This window comes from Pongo pygmaeus, chromosome X (assembly GCF_028885625.2).
Source record: "Pongo pygmaeus isolate AG05252 chromosome X, NHGRI_mPonPyg2-v2.0_pri, whole genome shotgun sequence".
In the NCBI taxonomy this organism is placed as follows: domain Eukaryota; kingdom Metazoa; phylum Chordata; class Mammalia; order Primates; family Hominidae; genus Pongo; species Pongo pygmaeus.
In genome coordinates this window covers 157,942,675-157,965,304 of record NC_072396.2, presented here as the reverse complement: position 1 = coordinate 157,965,304, position 22,630 = coordinate 157,942,675, and the positions used below count along the sequence as shown (strand labels likewise).

The 22,630-nt window shown below is 45.2% G+C and overlaps 1 pseudogene; it reads right to left on the bottom strand.

The window, feature by feature from the left end:
- Positions 1-5,011: 5,011 nt before the first annotated feature.
- On the bottom strand, positions 5,012-6,810 carry LOC129025440 (paraneoplastic antigen Ma6E-like; annotated as a pseudogene).
- Positions 6,811-22,630: the final 15,820 nt, after the last annotated feature.

Genomic DNA, 22,630 nt, shown 5'->3' with positions numbered 1-22,630 from the left:
GGGATTTAGTGGCCCAATACCAGAAAGGAACAGTGTGTTTTTATAAGGCATTCTCCCAAATCCTGCCTGGCCGAGAAGGGGAAGACTTGGCATTTTGGGGACAATTCAAAAGTAGAATGAATACTTTTTGTTAGTTTTAAAACAAGTAAAAAAAAAAAGCCGATGACTAAGGAACTTCATCTGCTTCCCTTACACTTGAAAAGTGTAAGGCTTAAAGCCACACCTCTCAATACTGTCACACTGGGGATTAAATTTCAACATAGTGAGGCAGAAATTTAAAAATAAATATGCATTCATTCACTCCAAAAAAAAGTAACAGGCAAGGCAAGGGTTAAAAAGAAAAAAAAACTTTTCCTCTGCCTAGCAATCTCACTTCAAAGACAGTTATAAGATAACGCTGTTTAAGAAGCCAAGGCCAAAGGAATGGGCTCCAGACACCCCTCCCCTCCAAAACAAGGTTAAAGGAAAAAAAAAGAGAGAAACACAAATTCCTTTACTGTTACTCCTTTCCCTGGCTTCTTAAGCATAACTATGTTTTACAAATATCTGTATTTTTCTTTCAATACAGCTACAAGGCCACTGGCTATGCAAGGCCACAAGTTATGCTATGCTATAAATTATGTAACCTATCATATAATTAGCTACTTTTATTTTACTTCTGTAGATCTGCTTATAAAAACCCTGCTCTGTCTTTGTTTAATGCTCAGCTTCTTGAATACAAATCCACTAAGCTGGTGTGTAGCTAAAATAAACAATCCTCCTGTTCTCCATATTGGTCTCTCCAGTCCTCAATTTCCTGCAACAACAAGTTTAGGAGGGGACAAACATTCAAACCACAGCAGCTTCTTATCCTCTTTCCTTGACCGGCTGAAATGGAAAGGAATGCCTTCATCAAACCAATGGCCACATACTATGCACCTAAGGCCTTATAAATCTATTTGAGCAATGATACTGTGTCTGGTGCACAGCATCTGCAACTGGGATTACTACTTGATAAAGCATGAGGTAGTGTACACTCATTCTCCAGAATTCATCCAATTTCTACAGGGGACAGAACTGGCGGATAAAATGGAGATATGATGGGGACCACCATACCTGTTAATACATCCTAGAGGTCTTTAAAGTGGCTCTAATCTCCATTATGCCTCTTGCAAAATTGTTTTTAAGGTCACCTTCAGAGGCAGATAGATCCCCACTCAAAAATCGGCTAGGATGTTAAGACTGATGACACCACATACACACCAAGAGGACAAGAAAAGTTTCACTACTCATGTAATTGAGGGTTTTCAGGAGAGAGGAGCAGTCATCTCCAGCAATTCCAAAATGGCTTCTGGAAGCAAAGGAAGGAGAGTGGCCTAGGTTTTCACTGAGGTTAGAAGTGGGGGGCCAAGATGAGAATTCCCACATGGAGACAGGAACTTGCGTGGTTTGAATTTCCTTCATGCAGCAAAGAAGGGAGCATGCAGGCTTTTTTGCCAGCTTGCTCAGAGGTAGGTTACAATGGGAAAAGGAAAGGTCAGTTTCTAGAGAGAATAAAGACTGAGGCAGGTGCTTCTCCAAGCACTGCTGCTGCTCTGAGAAAGGGAGGATCTTAGTTACTTGAAAGTTAAACCTTAAAGTGGCCTGTGCTCTGCCTGGCCTTCAGTCAGGAAGGGGTTATATGCTAAAAGGAATATAAAGTACAGCCAAAAGACAAAACCACTGTGAAAAGAGATGACATTGGGCTTTCTCAGGTGCTTGGAACCCATGCCAGCACAGAAATTGCTTGACTTAGTATAAGCAGACCAGGAAGATACTGTGGACATAGACCAGACTGGGCAACAGAGCAAGACTGTGTCAAAAAAAAAAAAACATGACAACGGGAAAGTCATGACTGTGCTGTCACTCCCTGTGTAATAATTGGGCTTTCGTTGAATGATACTGAGGGCCTGTCCAGGCAGGAGTAAGAATGTTAGATTTCCAAATATACTGTTTGGGGTACCATCACAAGCATCAAGGAGGCAGGAGATGGTATACCATACTGGACAGTTTAGGAGACATTTTGAGTATCAAAATGCATCAGCCCCCCATCCTTCACCTTTGGACTCACTGCCAGAGCAACAGAGCCAGCAGGCTTGCTAACTGTTGACAGAAGGAGCACATCACAAACTGGAAGAGGTAGAGTGTAATGAAAGCAGCACAGGTCCCAGAATTAACAAGTCTGGTTCTGCAATTTTGTACCCAGAGCAATTCCCACCAACCTCTTGTCCTTGGTTTCTACCTTTAAACAAAGAGAGGCTTCATGATCTCTGGGGCTAGGGAAAGTAAGGCTCCACTGCCCTGCAGGATGTCAGGATGACGCCACCCCCATGGCGCTCCCTCATCAAACTCCTAGGGAACAAAGTCCCTCCTCACTGAGCCCCACAGACGAGCCCCGGTCAGCCCGAGGGCCCAGCATGGTTGGAGGGTCCAGCTGCCTTTCCTGTCTGCACGTCCACACCCCCTTCCCCTGGACAGCCCTGACGACCAGTGTCTGGTGTCCCAGAGGCCATGGCCGCCAGGGCTCCTTGCGAAACAAGCTCAGGCCACAGGAGCCCCGTTCGGCCCCCGCGGGACCGCGCTCCCTCCCGCCGGCGACGGTCCACGCGCGGTCACCCCAAGGCCACTCTGGCCACGGCTGCAGACCTTGAGCGTGGGAAGGTGCAGCCAGCTCTTCGGGCCCATTCGTGATCCTCGGGCGTCCTCTGGCGGCCAGAGCGGGAGTAGCCTCAGGAGAATCCCCGCGAGGCCGAACTCGCCCCGGATGGCCGTTTCGCTTTGTGGACGGTCGCATTTTCCCAGCGAGCACTGCGACCGACTGTGACTGTGGTTCCGGGTATGGTGGTGCACGCCTGTGGTCCCAGCTACTCGGGAGGCTGAGGCGTGAGAATCGTTTGAGCCCAGGAGGTCTAGGTTGCAGTGAGCTATGATAGCGTCACTATACTCCACCCTGGGCAACGGAGCGAGACCATTTCTCAAAAAGAATAAAATGACAACCGGAAACATACGACCGTGCTGTCGCGGCTGCAGGAAATGGCGGCGTGCCCAGGCGCACTCATGACGGCTGCGCGCTCGCCAAGGTGCACAGGCTCGCACGCGTAGCGTACACTGGTGAAGGTTGCGCATTTGGACAGGCGACACGTCCTGCGCCCGCTACCCAGACCCTGGGGAAGGCAAGGGGTGCCGCTCTGTTCTGCTCCTTTTCCTTATCCATCTCTTCTGTCTTTCCAAAGAGTTGGTGAAAGCTCTAGCACTGTAGTCCACACACAGGATAAAGATGAGGAACTGAGGAACAATTAAAAAGATGTCTATGCTAGAGCTTCAACCCAGGCCTCCGCCCCAGCCTGCTGTCCCCTGCCTGCCCTTCCACCTCTTACGCACTTCGTTCTGGGAGCCTCCATGCATGCCCTGGGGAGCAAGCCACACATTGCCCTCACATGGCAGTGTTCCGTCAACTGGCACCATCCAGCATGTTCAGCTTGGTTTCTTTCCTCATCGCCATAAGCCGCTGACTCTGGGTTGGAACCACCATCGCAGTTAGGTCATTCTCTACAATCGCCGGCCTACTATGCCCTGACCGTATCCCAGTGACCACAATAGGGTCAGAATTCCAGGCCACTGTTGTCCCCCAACTTCCATTTTATCCCAAAGAGACCTTTCCCACTAGTTTCCCACAGCAGAGGCGAGACCGGCTGGAACATGGAATGAAATTTATTGAAGAGAAACGTGTACTGAAATCATTGAAGAGAAGGGAACCACAACACAGAGAGAAACTGCAAACAGCCACTACAGGACACAGGTCCTAGGATCCCTCCTCCTGGGGTTCCTGGCAAGGTGCCTCGTCTACCCCCGTCCTGCTGCCGACCCCGCTGCCACCTCCCTCCTTCCTGAGGGCCCCAGGGCCTGCCTCTTGCCAGGACGGTGGACTCTGGCAGTGTCCACTGGCTTCAGGGAGCCCCCTCCCAAGCCCATCTGCTGGGGCAGGGCCCTGCCCTATGGCCATCACAGACAGTCACAGGACACCAGTAAACACAGCAGGGAACAGCCCACCAAGTTGAGGAAACAGTCACAAGTAACAACAGGGGTGGAACGCCAAAGCATAAAGCTCTCCTGGGAGCCTCAGGCAGGGCAGCCCCACTCCGTCCAGAGTCCGGCTCTTCTTCCCGCAGTCACGGTCACCATCGTGGTCACAGGGTGAGCATCCGCCGTGCCCTGGTGCCTCCTTCCTGTCATCTCCTGGGTCTGTGCTGGGGGCCTCCGGGGAGGAGCAGCTCAGAGAAGAACACAAACAGCTCCACGAGAACAGGCAGCCACTGGCCTAGATCTACACCAGGAAAGCAGAGGTGGTGTTTAAGATGCAGGACAGACAGCAGTGAGCAGAATCTGGGCTTGCAGGAAGCTCACAGCACATGCCCCGGGCCTAGAGGCGGCTGCCCGGGTGGGTGCACAACACACAACTTTGCACAGGAATGACAGCTAGCAGTGGTTGGGCGTCTGCTGGGCGCGTGGGTCACTACAGGGCCTACACAGGTGAGGGTGGGCTTCCCAGAACAGGGGGCAGCCTGCCCCGGGGACGGCAAGTGGGGTGACCCTCTTGGGCCCTCTTGGGGCACCCTTGAGAGGACCTCTTTCCCCCTGTCTCTCCCAACCCAGGACAAGGGGTGGGGGACAGACATCTTCAGGTGCCCCCACCCAGGTCACAGCTGGCCACTCAGGGCTCCCTCCAGGCCAGCCCCCCAGAGACGGCAGGGTTTGGGGCTGGGGCTGGGTGCGGCACTGGGTGCAAAGCAGGGGCGCCTCCCCCAACCCCATTTGGTATCAACGTGGTCATCTGGGTCACAGGAAGGGCTGATGGTGGTGGCCAGGGCCCTTTGGAGGGAGGTGGGGGGCCCCGATCCTGATGTGGGATGAGGGACCAGCCCTGGCCTGGCCTCCCGACTGCCTCCAGGATGCTGCGGCCTGAGAGGAGAGGAGGCCCTGGGGCCCTCTGAGCCTATTTGTCCGGGGAGGATTTGGGCTGGCCCACCTTCCTGGCCCTGTCCTCATTTTCCAACTCCTCCAGTATGAACATAAGACCCCCTTGGGTGGGGGGGCTCCTCAGCCTCCTGGCCTCCTGCCTGGACAAGACCCTCTGGCTCCTTTGAGGCCTGCAGGGGCATTTTCACCTTCCCTAGTGGCAGGGGTGCCCCTGACAGCCTCTTTGGTGGCAGGAGCAGTCTCAGCAGCATCTTCCACGCCAGGATCAGCCTGGCTGGCGTCTCCCTGGGCTGAGGAGGCCTGAGCAGCATCTCCACAGGCAGGAGCTGCCTGTGCGGCAACTGGATCTTCACTTTCCATTGCGGCCACTGGCCAGGCCACAACATGCTGGCTCCTCACTGGGGAGGCCGCCCACACCTCCATCTCCTGGAAGAGCTGGAGCAGCCCCAGGAAGTAGGGCGGCCTCCTCTCCAGTGCGTCCCCCTCAGGGTATTCTGGAGTGCCTCGCTAGGGCAGGCCTGAGGCAGCACCTACTGCAGTTGCAGGTGGTTGGCCAGGGCCGAGCAGACGGCCCCCTTCTCCAGGGTTATCTGCAGCAGGCCTTCCAGGCATACCAGGAAGGCAAAGGGCCCTTGCGTTCGGGTCAGGAACTTCAGCCTGGAAGTCATTCGAGTGTCCCGGTTTCCAAACACTTGCCCCAGCACCACCGCCCAGCAGTCCAGCACCGCCGCCCAGCAGTCCAGCACCGCCTGGCAGTCCAGTGCCACCAAGTTGGGATCTTCCTCTAGGAGGCCGCTCACGACGTCCAGGGCTGGGCCACCCAAGCTCTCCAGAAGCCACCTCTGCCTCTCCCTTTCCAACACATGGTACCACAGCTGCAGCATATCCTTGGCATGCTCCATCCAGCTCTCAAAGGACTCCTCATCGAAGCCTGGCTGCTCCCTCCCTGAAAAGGGTCTCAGTTCCTGGTAGGCCCTGTTTTCCAGCACAGCCTGCAGGGTGTAGCGCCGAGGCTGGACCCAGGCTCTTGTTACATTTGTCCCTCTTGCCTCACCCACAGCTCCTGCCTCACCTGCAGCTCCTGCCTCACCCACAGCTCCTGCCTCACCTACAGATCCTGTATCACCCGCAGCTCCTGCCTCACCCACAGCTCCTGCCTCACCTACAGATCCTGTATCACCTGTGGCTCCCTCATCTGACTCTCTTGCCTCTTCTGCAACTCTCAGCTCATCTCTAGCTCCTCCCTCCCCTGCACCTTCTGCCTCACTTGCAGATCCTCCCTCACCTGTGGTTCTGCCTCACCCTTACCCACAGCTCCTGTTTCACCTATGGCTCCTGCTGCACCTGCAGCTCCTCCACCACCTGCCTCTTCTTCCTCACCTGCAGCTCCTGCCTCACCTGCACCTTTGGCCACTGCTTGCCCCTGGGGCTGTGCAGGGAAACTGGGTATATCCTGAAATCAGCATCAGGGGCCTGGGGCAGGGAGATCACATTCCAGTGTCCTGCTTGGCCTGGTATTCGGCAGGGAATCAAGCTTCGGTTTAAACCCTCAGCGAACTCCACCAAGGCTGCCCCGGCCCCGAGCTCCTTTCTGAAGACCTTGATGAGCACTCGGTACCTGCCCAGGGGCGACAGGGCAGCCCGCACGGCCTCCTAGAACTCATGTTCTTCACAGTCATCAGGGATACCCAGGATGAGCAGAGAGCGCTCTGCGTTCACACCCATCCTCCTGCACCAGTCGTGAAGCATCGCCAGAGCCATCGCAGAGGACTTGAGGGAGGGAGCCTGATCAGACAGGAACGTGTGCTGACTGTTGCAGTCTCTGACGCAGCCTGTGAGTGCAAAGGGGAGAAAGGGATGTTGGTGCCAGTCAGCCCACCCCCACTGCACAGCCAGAGACCAGCCACTCCCAAATGCAGGGCCTGAAGCATCTCCCCTGCCCAGTGTCACAGCCCATGCTCCCCCACCCCTACTGCTGCAGCTCAGAGACCTTCACTGCACCCCCTACCTCCACAGCAGGAAGCACCTCTTTCACCTTGGTGAACAGCCCCTGATCACAAAACTTACAGCTGGAGCCCCTCCAACCATCACGCGCAACCCTGAAGCTGGATGTGCCCACCTCCTCTTTTTCCCAGCACTTGACCAGGAGCCCTCTCCCTAATCCCATCCTCCCTGCAACCTTGCAACCCCCTCCCACGCCTCCCACATCAGCAGCCAGGAGTCCCCTTCCCCCACAGCCAGAGCCCCTCTCTCTCCCATCGTCCCCTTCTATAGCCAGAGGTGCCCTGCAGCCAGGAGCTCACTCCACTCAGACTCCTGCAGCAAGGAGACCCTCCTCCCCTCTCCTCAGGCTCCGGACCAGGACCCACTCTCGCACCTACTGCCTGGGGGGACAGCGATCTGCCTCCTGCCCAGTGTGCCCTCAGCCACTCTGGGGTCCCGCTGGTGCCTGCTCACTGTCTGCAGACACTGCAACCACCCACGGGGAAATGCCACCTTCAGGCTGTGGAGCCCACTCCAGAGGCCGCCTTGAGGCCCTGGAACGGGAAGGTGGAAGATAGCGCCTCAGCAGCACAGCTGGGACTGCACAGTGCAGGGATATCTCAGGCCGGCTCTACTAAGGGCACGTGGGCTTCCAACTTCTCCCAGAAGCCTCAGATAGATGAGGGAGAAAAATCTCAGTCTCTGTGGGAGGCAAATAGCTAGACAGGGGGAGGCATCTGTGTTGCCCTGGGATCGGGACCTGCATGGTAAGGGCTTGATGTGCCAAGGCTTTGAGCCTCTGGGGGCAACAGGCCCAACCATTGACCCTCTACCATCAAAATGGCCTAGTGGAAGTGTTGAGAGAGAAAGGGGATTGGAAACTGGCAGAGAGGAAGCTCATGCTTAGGGGCGGGGTCTGGAAGCTGGGAGTTGGTGGACAGCCAGGTACTAGGACTCCAGACTAGGTCCCCTAAAACACTACATTCACAGGCCTACCTCCTCATTCCAGGAACCTCCACAACAGGAAGAGGCTAGCTGTTCCTGACTCAAGAGCCTCATCATAGTTCTTAGGCTACAAAGCCAGCCTTCACCACCTAGGAAGCCATTGCATTGGAAAGAGTGTGTATGGCCTTTGGAAGCAGGCAAAGCTGGCTTCACCTAGCAGCTGGGTGGCTTTGCACAAACCACTGAACATCTCTGTTTCTCATCTGTAAATGAGCAATAAGAACATTTTTCTTGCAGGGGAGTCATGGAGCTTTACCTTCTATTAGACACACAGTCAATAAGCCTTCAGTAAATAACCACAAGGGCACAGGAATGAAAAAGGGTGGTGTGGCCAAGAATGGTGTGGGTATTGGAGGCTGGTTGTTGCAGCCAGCCCAGTGGTCCCAGGTCTGAGCTCTGAGAAAAAGCAGGATGTGAGTGGGAACATTGGAACCATTTTCCTGAGGAACGCAAGGATTGGCCAATGTGAAAATATGACTTTCTGTTTCTGCAGGCCTTGGTCAAGAGAGGCATTTGGGAAACTCAGCCAGTCTCTGCCATGTCTAGGACTGCCTACCCATCTGGCCAGCAGCTTTGGGAGTTTCCTGAGAGTGAACCCTTGGTGCATCCTCGAGCACTGCTGCACAGGCACCACTGCTCTCACCTCACCTCCCTAGCCACCAACAGGAACAACAGGAACAGTAAGGGTAGGAAAGGCAGAAGCAGACCACATCTGACATTCCATGCAAAGTGTAGGTGAGGGACTTGCCTGTGAACTCTTGTAGTAGATTTATATATATATACATATATACATATATGTATTATATATCATATATATCATATATATTTATATATATACACATATATGTGTATATATATATATATAGAGAGAGAGAGAGAGAGAGAGAGAGATGGAGTCTCGCTCTGTCACCCAGGCTGGAGTGCAGTGGCGTGATCTCGGCTCACTGCAACCTCCGCCTCCTGGGTTCAAGCGATTCTCCTGCCCCAGCCTCCCGAGTAGCTGGGACTATAGGAGCATGCCACCACGCCTAGCTAATTTTTTGCATTTTTAGTAGAGACAGGGTTTCACCGTGTTAGTCAGGATGGTCTCGATCTCCTGACCTCGTGATTGGCCTGCCTTGACCTCCCAAAGTGTTGGGATTGATTTTTTAATGTCCCTGGTTCTCCATTTGTAATATGATTTCAAAACTCCTTCTATCACAAGTTAGAGTCAGTTTCCCTACCTCTGGAATCTAGGCTGGCCTAGAGACTTGCTTTGGAAAATAGAACATGAGAGAAGTGATGAGATGCCAATTACTGTTGATCACGGGTCACATTTCCCTGTTACTTCACATGTTCTGGATTTTTAAAAGTTGCATGTCAGGCATTGTGCTTCGAAGAACCATAGGGATTAGAGTACACTCTTTCCTTGGTTAGGTACTATAGTTTCCTTGAGGTATATAACTTCAATCCAATCAGAATTCGAGCTGTACCATGGCTTGCATACATCTTTAGTTAGTATTAGTATTAGATTTCAAACACCCTGAAGGTAGGATTTGTGTTAAAGGCTGCTTCCTCCAGTTGCTAGAGTCAAGCAGAACTTTGGGGCCTAAATACAAGATTGATTCTCTCTTTCTCTCTCTCACTCTCTGTCTCACCCCAGCCTGCCATTATTACTTCTGTCACCATGCACTCAGAAAAAAAAAAAGACTCATTAGGAGAATCCATTGATGGGGAGAACTAGCTATGCATTTGGGGCTCCTACAGATTCCAATCTGTCTACCCAGGCCACACAGTCATTAACTGTCTTTATCCCAGCAATGATTGCACCTATGGCCGGCACAATCTTCTGCCTTGTAAGCCCATTCTTGCCAGAGAAGACAATGGCCATTGATATGTGTTTGTCTCTCTCTGAAATTTAGTTACTTTAGACTTCACGCAGGGCACGGTGGCTCATTCCTGTAATCCCAGCACTTTGGGAGGCCGAGGTGGCCGGATCACTTGAGTCCAGGAGTTTGAGACCAGCCTGGGCAGCATGGCAAAAACCCGTCACTACAAAAACCCAAAAATTAGCCAAGCGTGCACCTGTAGTCCCACTACTCAGGAGGCTGAGGTGGGAAGATCCTTTGAGCCAGGGAGACGGAGGTTGCAGTGAGCTGAGACTGTACCACTTCACTCCAGCTGAGGTGACAGAGTGAGACACTGTCTCAATATATATGAGATTTTTGACCATCGGATTTTTTTATAGTTGTTACAATGAGATTAATGCTATGTCATGACCTACATCCTAACCAGAACAAGAGTCTACTCCAAGCCCACAAAGAAATGGGTCTGGAGTTCTTGTTCTTGAGACATTTTAAGTGACCTCTTTTAATCCTAGAAACTAGGTGGTAGGGGTATTCGGTGCACTTGAAATTTTGACTTGAGAGGGAAAGTGACCCTAGTGGATTTATAATTTCCCTAAGTTCCATTTCTGTAGAACTAGGGATGTTCATATTGGTGGCTTACTTTTGCTCCCTGGCTTTACAAATAACAAGAGGACACAATTAAGTGCCAGGTTTGTCAATGGGAAAGTTGTGTAGACCTGGTTCATTGGACATTTTTCTGAGATGTATATTGGGTTATCACCAAGTGAGGTGATAACCTCATCCCAAACCCGCTATTAATAACAAAAATTGCATTGCAATGTAGAATGCTAGAACAATGGGATATTGCACAACTAGGCTTGAGGACCTAATTTGGATTCAGTGGACAAGGTGCATATGCAATTGAGTGTTCAGTAACAAAATTTATCCTAAAACACAGAGGAATTTTGTATCCATATTTATTACCATAATTGTCCACAGTATGTATCAGTCTCTCCTGGAGGTACCACATGGTGATAGACCAGCAGGACTGGACATATTTATGCTCACAGAAACATTTTCTGTTCTATCTGCAGTGCTATCACAGCTTACATGGTGACACCTGGGGAAAAGTAACAAAAGCAGCTGACAGAAATAAGGGACCCAGTGGATAGTGATATAACAGAAGTGAGTAGGCGGTAAGAACTCGGTATAGTGGTATGGCTCCATGGTTTGCACATGGAAAATAATGCATATAAGCTCCTAAGAACTGGAACTTCACTACACCAGCACCGAGGAGGAAATACTCCATGGCTCTCTCCCTCTGTGGGAAGTGGGGGGACTGTGGCTCCTTTGATACTGATGTTGCACCCACTGAGACCTGTGGTAAAAGTGTAGCTCATCCCAGGCTGAGCAAGGAAGAGCCATTCCTCCAAGCCCAAAGCAGTAGAAAGGATATCAGTCATCATTCCCCACTGGCTGCTGTCATCAGCATATGCACTGAGCTTTCCCAGAGGGCAGAAGACCTGCAACCCTTTCTTCCCTTTTCTTGATAGTGTCCTTAGATGCACTAATGTTTTTGTTTTTGTTTTTGTTTTTGTTTTGTATGAAGTCAAATTTATCTATTCTTTCCTTTGGCTGCTTGTGGTGTCATATCTAAGAAACCATTGCCTAATCCAAGATCATGAAGATCAACATCTATGTTTTCTTCTAAGAGGGCTGTAGTTTGAGCCCTTGAATTTAGGTGTTTAGTTCATTTTGAATTTATATAGGATGTGAGGTGGGGGTCTGAATTAACTATTTTACAAGTGGAAATACAGTTGTCTTAGCACCATTTGTTGACAAGATTTTTTTTTCCCATAGAATGGTTTTGGTGTCCTTGTTGAAAAAAATCACTTGACAATATATATACGGTTTTATTTATAGACTCTAAATTCTATTTCATTGATGCCAGTATCATAGTCTTTTTTTTTTTTTTTTTTCCGAGACAGGGTTTCACTCTGTCGCCCAGGCTGGAGTACAGGGATACAGTCACAGCTCACTGTAGCCTTGACCTTTTGGGCTCAACCTATCCTCCTGCCTCAGCCTCCTGAGTGGCTAGGAACACAGGCCCAAGTCACTAGGCCCAGATATTTTTCCTTTTTTTGGTAGAAATGGTGTCTCTCTATGTTTCCTAGGCTGGTATCGAACTCCTGGCCTCAAGGAATCTTCCTGTCTTGGCCTCCCAAAGTTCTGGGATTACAAGCGTGAGCCACCGCACCCAGCTCCAAAAAATATTTAGCCTCTCTGTACCATGTAAAAACAAGAAGGAAAAATAATATAAATACAAATATAAATTTATGCATAGTAATTAATATTTCAGTATTTTTACTTAGAAATAATCTAGCTATTTAATGAATATCTATTACTTAATTTAGCATAGCATAAGGTTGTAAGTTATCCCCTAAACATTGGAACCTGTTTTTAACCATATTATAAATATTGTTGAAATAAAAGTTATCATCAGAATAATGACTCGATTAAACTCAAATTTATGTTCTGTGAAATCTTAAATATCTAACAGATACAATATTAACTTTTTGACTAGGAAGCCTATATAAGCTTAGTAAGAACATACCCAGGTAAGATAAATATGTATGTTTGTATTATGCTTAATGCTGATAACTCAGAGACATAGCTGTTTTTATTAAAGCAGATATCTATTTACAACTATATCTACATCTATTTAGAGACGGAGTTTCTCTCTGTCATCCAGGCTGGGTTCCAGCAATCTTCCCACCTCAACCTTCTGAGCAGCAAGGATTACAGGTGCATAACACCATGTCCAGCTACTTTTTAAATTTTTGGTAGAAACAGGGTATCGCTATGTTGCTAAGGCTGGTCTCCAACTCCCGGCCTCAAGTAACCTTCCTGTTTTGGCCTCTCAAAGTGCTAGGATTACTTGCATGACCCACTGGGTCTGGCCTTAAGCTAACTCTTCTTTATCAAAGATTTACTAAATGATGTGATGTTGAGTTTTTAAAGCATTTGGGTTAGTTTCTAAATTCTTGAGAGTTTTAGTTTAATTTATATAAGTGCTTATTTATCTCCAGGATACCTAGAATGGAGCTCCTTTAAAGGATTTATAAGTTTGTTTGGTAATACCATCTATAATCAGGAAAATATCACATATACATAACATACACATATACATACATACATGTATACATAAACATACAGACAGATACAAATACAGATCTTATGGCTTTATTTCTAAATTTTCAGCCAGGACTCAGGCATAAACACAAAAATACAAAACTCACTGTTTAATTTTTTTAATTGGCTTTCATCTTTGACACACCTTTAAATTTTGACGAAGATTGTGTTTTTGGTAGATGGGACAAGACGGGGTTACCTGCTCAATAAGAAGGCTGAAGCATCCCACTAATATTTGTAGAGGAGATTTGTAAGATTTTCTTTTGCCCTGATGAAGGGCAATAGCTTCCAATAGAAACTATAGACTAAATTTTGGGTGAGGGACCAAAGAGACACCAAGTGGATGTCTGGATGTCTCAAAAACCCATCTGAGTAGATATAATATCCACAGTGGTCCCAGTGAGCTTTTTCATCCTTAAGTGATTGATTTTGAGGTCCTTGAGCACCTGGAGAGCCCTCGATGGGGGAAGGGTGCCTGAAGCCCTAGTGACTATAGGCAGCTAAGAGGCCTGAGTGGGAATGGAAAGGCCTGCTGAAGAGTGGATAGAGGGGTGCAGGAAGTAGAGGTGTTGAAGGGGACAGATGAAAACATTCAGGGAGCTGAAGGAAAGGTCCAAGGTGGTGAACAGCAGGGAGGAGGGAGGGGGAGAGTGACAAGAAGTGGGAAATCTTAGATGAGCCGGTTTAGGGAGACCCCAAGTTCTCAAAGAGGCCATTGGAGTTCCAAATTGGCTGTAAAATTTTGCCATTTCTGGAGCTAGTGAACTGAGTCAGTGCCTTTATGGCTAAGCATGTAAACAGTGGGGAAGAAAGGAGATAAGGCGCCTGACACAGTAAGAATTACCCATGGAATTAACAAATAGTTAAACAAAAGAGAAGAAAAACTTGTAAGTGACCGGAAAGTAGTCCCACTTACTTAATTTTTCACACTCCCTGCGTCTGAGAATGAAGAGAACACCCCACACAGTCCTTGAGTTCAGAAGCCTAAGGATCCCCTCCCCAATTTCTGGGTTCCAAGATCCAAGAGACCCACTACCACCCTTCTCAATTTCCAGATTCAGAGAGGCAAGGGAACCCTCCCATCGAATCTCTGGGTTCAGAGAGCCAAGGGAATCCCTCTCAATCTCTGGGTTGAAGAGTGGAGGGAATCTCCTTGCACAGTTTCCAGGTACCAGGTAGCCAATGAAATTCCCACAAAATGCCCAGGTTAGGGGAGCCTAGGAACAATAGAAGATGCCTCATGGAAGGTGCAAAGAAAAGTTGTTTTGCCAGAATAAAACTCTTTAGTACCATGTTACAAGAGACAAGTGTCTGGTCACTGAATTCCATAAGAGCATGTGACTCACCACCATGAATCTCAATTTCCCCAGTCAAGAAAGGAGACAAAGAGTCTGAGAAGCTGGTGTGGATATCCAGGTGAAGACAGGAGTAGTCAGCATGCCAGCAGATATGCTGCACCATTAACTAATACATAAAAATAAATCCCTCTGGATATATACCCAGAAGTTGGATTGTTGGGTCATATGGCCATTATATTTCTAATTTTCTGAGGAACCTCCATATTTATTTCATAATGGCTGCACCAATCTACATCCCCATCAACAGTGTACAGGAGTTTCCTTTTCTCCACATCCTTACCAACACATGTTGTCTTTTGACATTTTGATAATAGCTATCCTAACAGATGTGACACCTCACAGTGTTTATGATTGGCATTTCCCTGATGATCAGTGATGCTGAGCACCCTTTCATGTGCCTGTTGGCCATTTGTGTGTCTTCTATGAAAAAATGTCTATTGGGTCCTTAGTACATTTTATAATTGGGTTATTTGGTTTTTGCTATTGAATTATATGAGCTCCTTATATATTTTAGATAGTAACTCCTTATCTGATACATGGCTTACAAATATTTTCTTCAATTCTGTAGTCTGCCTTTTCGTTTTGTTGTTTCCTTTGCTGTGCAGAAGCTTTTTAATTTGATGTAGTCCCACTTATTTATTTTTGCTTTTGTTTCCTGAGCTTTTGGTGTCATATTCAAACTATAATTGTCAAGATCAATGTCAAGGAGCTTTCCCCTTGGGTTTTATTTTAGGAATTTTGTGGTATCAGGGCTTATATTTAAGTCTTTAATCCATTTTGAATTCACTATTGTGTATGGTGTAAGAGAAGGGTCTAATTTCTCTTTTTTGCATGTGGATATACAGGTTTCCATACAATTTATTGAAAAGTTTATCCTTTTGTTATCAAACTGAACTGGGGTCCGCTCACCTGGCACAGTAAAACCAGATATCTACGCCAAGGTTTGCAGTGGTAGAAACGAAGGTGCTTATTTGCAGGGCACTAAGCAAGGAGGATCAGGCAGCTAATGCTCAAATCCAGGCCTCTCCAGTGGCTTGCAGGTAAGGGCTTTTAAAGGCAGGAGTAAATTTCACTAAAGCAGAAGTTACAGGCCAATTCATAAATCAGTACACGGAGGTTACAAATTGGTTTTGGCCTAAAAGGATGGGATATCTTGAAGTGAGGGCTTAAAGGCTATAAATAGATTCAAAGATTTTCTGATTTCAGTTGGATGAGAAACTTTGTTTAAAATTTTGGGGTCAGCAGAAAAGAATGCTAGCTCTGGCTCGTGGGTGGGCTGTAACTTTCTCCAGGCCCCTCATGAAGAAATGTGGAACAAAGAGGGGTGGTCAGAGTTCAGTCCTCAGCTCTACCTTTTCTGAGGTTTGCATGCCACAGCATCCATTTGGTGGGGGTCCAAGTTTCTGAAAAACAACTTAGAGACAGACATATGTGAAGATGTTATCTTTAGTTTCTATAAAGGAACAAAAACATCCTGTGATTCTAGCATCCTTGGCTATTGTGGTTTTTGTGTGTTTCGTTTTGTTTTTGCTTTCCAACTTTTAAGTTCAGGGGGTACATGTGCAGGTTTGTTACATGGGTAAATTGGGTGTCATGGCAGTTTGGTATACAGATTGTTTTGTGACGCAGGTGATGAGCATAGTACTCAGTAGGTAGTTTCTCACTTGTCACCCTCCTTCTACCCTCCACTCCCAAGTAGGTCCCAGTGTCCATTGTCCCCTTTTTTATGTCCATGTGTACTCAGTGTTTACTTCCCACTTATAAGTGAGAACATGTGGTATTTGGTTTTCCCTTCCCACATCAATTCACTTAGGATAACAGCATCCAGTCCTTTCATGTTGCTACAAAGAACATGATTTTATTCATTTTATGGCTGTATAGTATTCCGTGGTGTATATGTACCATGTTTTATTTATCCAGTCTACAATTGATGGGCATTTAGGTTGATTCTGTGTCTTTGCTATACTGAATAGCACTGCAGAGAACATACACGTGCAGGTGTCTTTATCGTAGAACAATTTATATTTCTTTGGATATATACCCAGTAATGGGGTTGCTGGGTCAAAGGATAGTTTGGTTTTTTTTTATATTGAATATTATAAGAATTGCATTTTTAAATTATACTTTAAGTTCTAGGGTACCTGTGCACAACGGGCAGGTTTGTTACATATATATATGTGCCATGTTGGTGTGCTGCACCCATTAACTCATCATTTACATTAGGTATATCTCCTAATGCTATCCCTCCCCCTTCCCCCCACCCCACGACAGGCCCTGGTGTGTGATGTTCCCCTTCCTGTGTCCAAGTGTTCTCATTGTTCAATTCCCACCTATGAGTGAGAACATGCGGGTTTCTGTCCTTGCAATAGTTTGCTGAGAATGATGGTTTCCAGCTTCATCCATGTCCCTACAAAGGACATGAACTCATCCTTTTTTATGGCTGCATAGTATTCCATGGTGTATATGTGCCACATTTTCGTAATCCAGTCTATCATTGTTGGACATTTGGGTTGGTTCCAAGTCTTTGCTATTGTGAATAGTGCCACAATAGACATATGTGTGCATGTGTCTTTATAGCAGCATGATTTATAATCCTTTGGGTATATACCCAGTAATGGGATGGCTGGGTCAAATGGTATTTCTAGTTCTAGATCCCTGAGGAATCACCACACTGTCTTCCACAATGGTTGAATTAGTTTACAGTCCCACCAACAGTGTAAAAGTGTTCCTATTTCTCCACATCCTCTCCAGCACCTGTTGTTTCCTGACTTTTTCATGATCACCATTCTAACTGGTGTGAGACGGTATCTCATTGTGGTTTTGATTTGCATTTCTCTGGTGGCCAGTGATGATGAACATTTTTTCATGTGTCTGTTGGCTGCATAAATGTCTTCTTTTGAGAAGTGTCTGTTCATGTCCTTCGCCCACTTTTTGATGGGGTTGTTTGTGTTTTTCTTGTAAATTTGTTTGAGTTCTTTGTAGATTCTGGATATTAGCCCTTTGTCAGATGAGTAGATTGCAAAAATTTTCTCCCATCCTGTAGGTTGCCTGTTTGCTCTGATGGTAGTTTCTTTTGATGTGCAGAAGCTCTTTAGTTTAATTAGATCCTGTTTGTCAATTTTGGCTTTTGTTGCCATTGCTTTTGGTGTTTTAGACATGAAGTCCTTGCCCATGCCTATGTCCTGAATGGTATTGCCTAGGTTTTCTTCTAGGGTTTTTATGGTTTTAGGTCTAACATTTAAGTCTTTAATCCATCTTGAATTAATTTTTGTCTAAGGTGTAAGGAAGGGATCCAGTTTCAGCTTTCTACATATGGCTAGCCAGTTTTCCCAGCACCATTTATTAAATAGGGAATCCTTTCCCCATTTCTTGTTTTTGTCAGGTTTGTCAAATATCAAATGGTTGTAGGTGTGTGGTATTATTTCTGAGGGCTCTGTTCTGTTCCATTGGTCTATATCTGTCTTTTGGTACCAGTACCATGCTGTTTTGGTTACTGTAGCCTTGTAGTATAGTTTGAAGTCAGGTAACGTGATGCCTCCAGCTTTGTTCTTTTGGCTTAGGATTGTCTTGGCAATGCGGGCTCTTTTTTGGTTCCATATGAACTTCAGAGTAGTTTTTTCCAATTCTGTGACGAAAGTCATTGGTAGCTTGATGGGGATGGCATTGAGTCTATAAATTACCTTGGGCAGTATGGCCATTTTCACAATATTGATTCTTCCTATCCATGAGCATGGAATGTTCTTCCATTTGTTTGTGTGCTCTTTTATTTCGTTGAGCAGTGGTTTGTAGTTCTCCTTGAAGAGGTCCTTCACATCCCTTGTAAGTTGGATTCCTAGGTATTTTATTCTCTTTGAAGCAATTGTGAATGGGAGTTCACTCATGATTTGGCTCTCTGTTTGTCTGTTATTGGTGTATAACAATGCTTGTGGTTTTTGCACATTGATTTTGTATCCTGAGACTTTGCTGAAGTTGCTTATCAGCTTAAGGAGATTTTGGGCTGAGATGATGGGTTTTCTAAATATACAATCATATCATCTGCAAACAGGGACAATTTGACTTCCTCTTTTCCTAATTGAATATCCTTTATTTCTTTTTCCTGCCTGATTGCCCTGGCCAGAATTTCCAACACTATGTTGAATAGGAGTGGTGAGAGAGGGCACCCCTCTCTTGTGCCAGTTTTCAAAGGGAATGCTTCCAGTTTTTACCCATTCAGTATGATATTGGCTGTGGGTTTGTCATAAATAGCTCTTATTATTTTTAGATACATCCCATCAATACCTAATTTATTGAGAGATTTTAGTATGAAGGGCTGTTGAATTTTGTCAAAGGCCTTTTCTGCATCTATTGAGATAATCATGTGGTTTTTGTCTTTGGTTCTGTTTATATGATGGATTACGTTTATTGATTTGTGTATGTTGAACCAGCCTTGCATCCCTGGGATGAAGCCCACTTGATCATGGTGGATAAGCTTTTTGATTTGCTGCTGGATTCCGTTTGCCAGTATTTTATTGAGAATTTTTGCATCAATGTTCATCAGAGATATTGATCTAAAATTCTCTTTTTTTGTTGTGTCTCTGCCAGGCTTTGGTATCAGGATGATGCTGGCCTCATAAAATGAGTTAGGGAGGATTCCCTCTTTTTCTATTGATTGGAATAGTTTCTGAAGGAATGATACCAGTTCCTCCTTGTACCTCTGGTAGAATTCGGCTGTGAATCCATCTGGTCCTGGACTTTTTTTGGTTGGTAAGCTATTAATTATTGCCTCAATTTCAGAGCCTGTTATTGGTCTATTCAGGGATTCAACTTCTTCCTGGTTTAGTCTTGGGAGGGTGTATGTGTCAAGGAATTTACCCATTTCTTCTAGATTTTCTAGTTTATTTGCGTAGACATGTTTATAGTATTCTCTGATGGTATTTTGTATTCCTGTGGGATGGGTGGTGATATCCCTTTTATCATTTTTTATTACGTCTGTTTGATTCTTCTCTCTTTTCTTCTTTATTAGTCTTGCTAGCGGTGTATCAATTTTGTTGATCTTTTCAAAAAACCAGCTCCTGGATTCATTGATTTTTTGAAGGATTTTTTGTGTCTCTATTTCCTTCAGTTCTGCTCTGATCTTAGTTATTTCTTGCCTTCTGCTAGCTTTTGATGTGTTTGCTCTTGCTTCTCTAGTTCTTTTCATTGTGATGTTAGGGTGTCAATTTTCGATCTTTCCTGCTTTCTCTTGTGGGCATTTAGTGCTATAAATTTCCCTCTACACACTGCTTTAAATGTGTCCCAGAGATTCTGGTAATGCCTATGTCTAGAATGTTATTTCCCAGATTTTATTCTACAATTTTTATAGCTTAAGTCTTACATTTAAGTTTTAATTCCTCTTGAGTTGGTTTTTGTATATGGTGAAAGAAATGGATCCTGTTTCAGTCTTCTGCATATGGCTAGCCAGTTATTCCTGCATGATTTACTGAATAGGGAGTCCTTTCCTCATTGCTGTTTTTCTCAACTTTGTTGAAGATAAGATGGTTGTAAGTGTGCCGCTTTATTTCTGGGGTCCCTATCCTGTTCCATTCGTCTAAGTGCCTGTTTTATATCAGTATCATATGGTTTTGTAAATGTAGTAGAGTTTGAAGTCGGGTAGTGTGATACCTCTGGCTTTGTTCGTTTTGCTTTTTTTCTAATTCTGAGAAAAATGACATTAGTAGTTTGATAGAAATAGCATTGAATCTGCAAATTGCTTTGGGCAGTATGGTCATTTTAATGATATTGATTCTTCCTATTCATGAGGATGGTATGTCTTTCCATTTGTTGTTGTCATCTCTGATTTCTTTGAGCAATGTTTTGTAATTTTCCTTGTAGAGATCTTTCACCTCCCTGGTTAGCTGTATCCCTATAGGCATTTTCTTCATTTTGTGGCAATTGTGAATAGGATTGCATTCTTCACTGGGCTTTCAGCTTGGATGTTATTGGTGTCTAGAAATGCTACTGATTATTGTATCCTGAAACTTTGGTGAAGTAGTTTGTCAGATCTAGGAGCCTCTGGGCAGAGACTACGGGGCTTCTTTGGTTTAGAATTATATCATTTGCGAAGAGAGATAGTTTGACTTCCTCTGTTCCTATTTGGATGCTTTTATTTACTTCTCTTGCCTGATTGCTCTGGCGAGGACTTCCAGTGCTATGTTCAATAGGAGTGGTGGGAGTGGGCATTCTTGTCTCATTCCAGTTCTCAAGGGGAATGCTTTCAGCTTGTACCCAGAGACTACATGCTGAAAAATGTCCTTGAGAGCTTGACTTTGTAACACGTGGCAGTACCTTCTCTCGGTCTCTGCCATCCAGGGAACAGGAATTTTGGGGTTCATATCAGTTTAGCCCTAAACAGTATCTCGAGCAGTTAAAAACTTTTGCAAGCTTAAAATTGGCTCTTCTAGGCTCCTTCTTAGAAGAGGAGTGGAAACTGCCCAGTGCTATAGCTTGGCAGCTAAGGTTTTGCCATATTATAATGGCTGCCCGGATTCAATTCCTGGCTTAGGGAATGAGCCCTTTCTGATTGATATCTGGGTAAGATTTACCATTTTTTAATTCTCTTCTCCTCCAAGAACTGTCTTGAATTTTCCTTTCTCTGATCCAGAAATATTGGTCATTTGGCCTGGCTAAAGTTGTGTAGTAAGAAATTTAAAAGAACTTTTTAAAAAGAGCATTATAGTTTAAAGTAAGCTTAATTAAAAGCGGATATTCAAGCTCTAATAGTCTGGACTTCTTGCGGAAAAACAGAGGAGGTGCCAGAGACCCTGTTTTGGGAAAAATGTCCTCTGTTTTCCTTATAAAACCCAAGGAATTGAAAGCAGATAGATCCCTTTCCAAATCTAAGGTTCTGTTCTGTTTTGCATTGCATTATCTGACGTTTTTTACTTTTTGAGGCATCAGAAATTACTTCACATTATGAGAGAGCTTTGCTGTGTAATAACTAGGTAGAAAATTTACTTTTATGGATGGCTAATGGCAATCATGAGGCAATATGTGGCTCTTTGCATGTTTGGATTAGAAAAGCATGCTCCTGGCCACCTGGAAGGTATGGAGATATTCCCCCACTGAGAGATAAGGGTCCCATGGGAGATGGGCTGATTCCGTCTTTTTGGGATCCAGGATCTGGTATAAAAATGGGACCTTAATTTTGGGGAATCTGTTTTTGCCTTTCAGCTGTGCCTGCTTAATAGGCCCTACAAACTGCATCTTTTAAAAGAAACTTAAGAAACTGGCAAATGAAAAATCTTACAACTACTGGTTATTCTTCTATCTGTGTATTTATATGTGTTGTGTGTGTGATGTTTATATATGAAAGAGCTTTGATTAATTGGCTTAAAAATTAGTGCTTAAATATTTTATCAGAAAAATAAAAAGCATAATACCTTTTAGTTCACATTATTTTAGTAATTTTGGGGAAATAAAAGCAGTTTTACAAGCAAGGTGTGTAAGGAAAGTGAAATGTGTTTTTGGTAAAAGATTATAAGAAGGCATGGGAATGTGGATTTTTTAAAGAAGGTTAAAGGATTGTTTTAAGTTAGGAAAAAGCTGAAGATTTGAGCAAGTTGTGAAAGGTCTGTGAAAAATAATCTTGTAAAAGAAATTCTGTGTGTGAACATATTGGCTAACATTAATGGGTATTCAGTTTTTCTGTAAATTGAACATTGGAATAAAAACACAACAGCCTTTTCATAAAGCACTCATCTGCTCTTTAACAAAAATTGGTCAAGGGTTTATCAGAATCTTACTTTATGGTGAGACTTTAAAATTGGATAGATTTGTCTATAAGGTTTTATTAAGAATTGGATTTAACATCAATAGCGCATTAATGCAAAGGGTGAAATGTGGCTTTCTCTCTTGAACAGGATTTTCATGTTTTATTAAAAAATAACGAAAGATTTTTGTTTGCCTTTTAAATAAACTACAGGAAAAGAGGGGAAAGAAAAGAGACACCGTTAGGAAAGCTAGGTCTTCCCTCTTCATGAGTAAGGGATTTTGCCTTTTTAAAATTTTTTAAGTTATTATTTTGGCGAAATGAATGACTTATGGTCACCTGGGATTCTATTTTGTGATATCTAGTGTTTTAAACCTTGACAAGCTTCCCAAAATCAAATTATAAAATATGTCTTTTTCTGACCTAATTAATCTTTTAGATATTAGGTCACCTAAAGTCCAAAAGTGACTTTTGGCTTATTTGGTATAAAAGTCATACAGGAAGCATTGTCAATTATGAAATGGTGTTTGGCCTTCTTTGGGCTG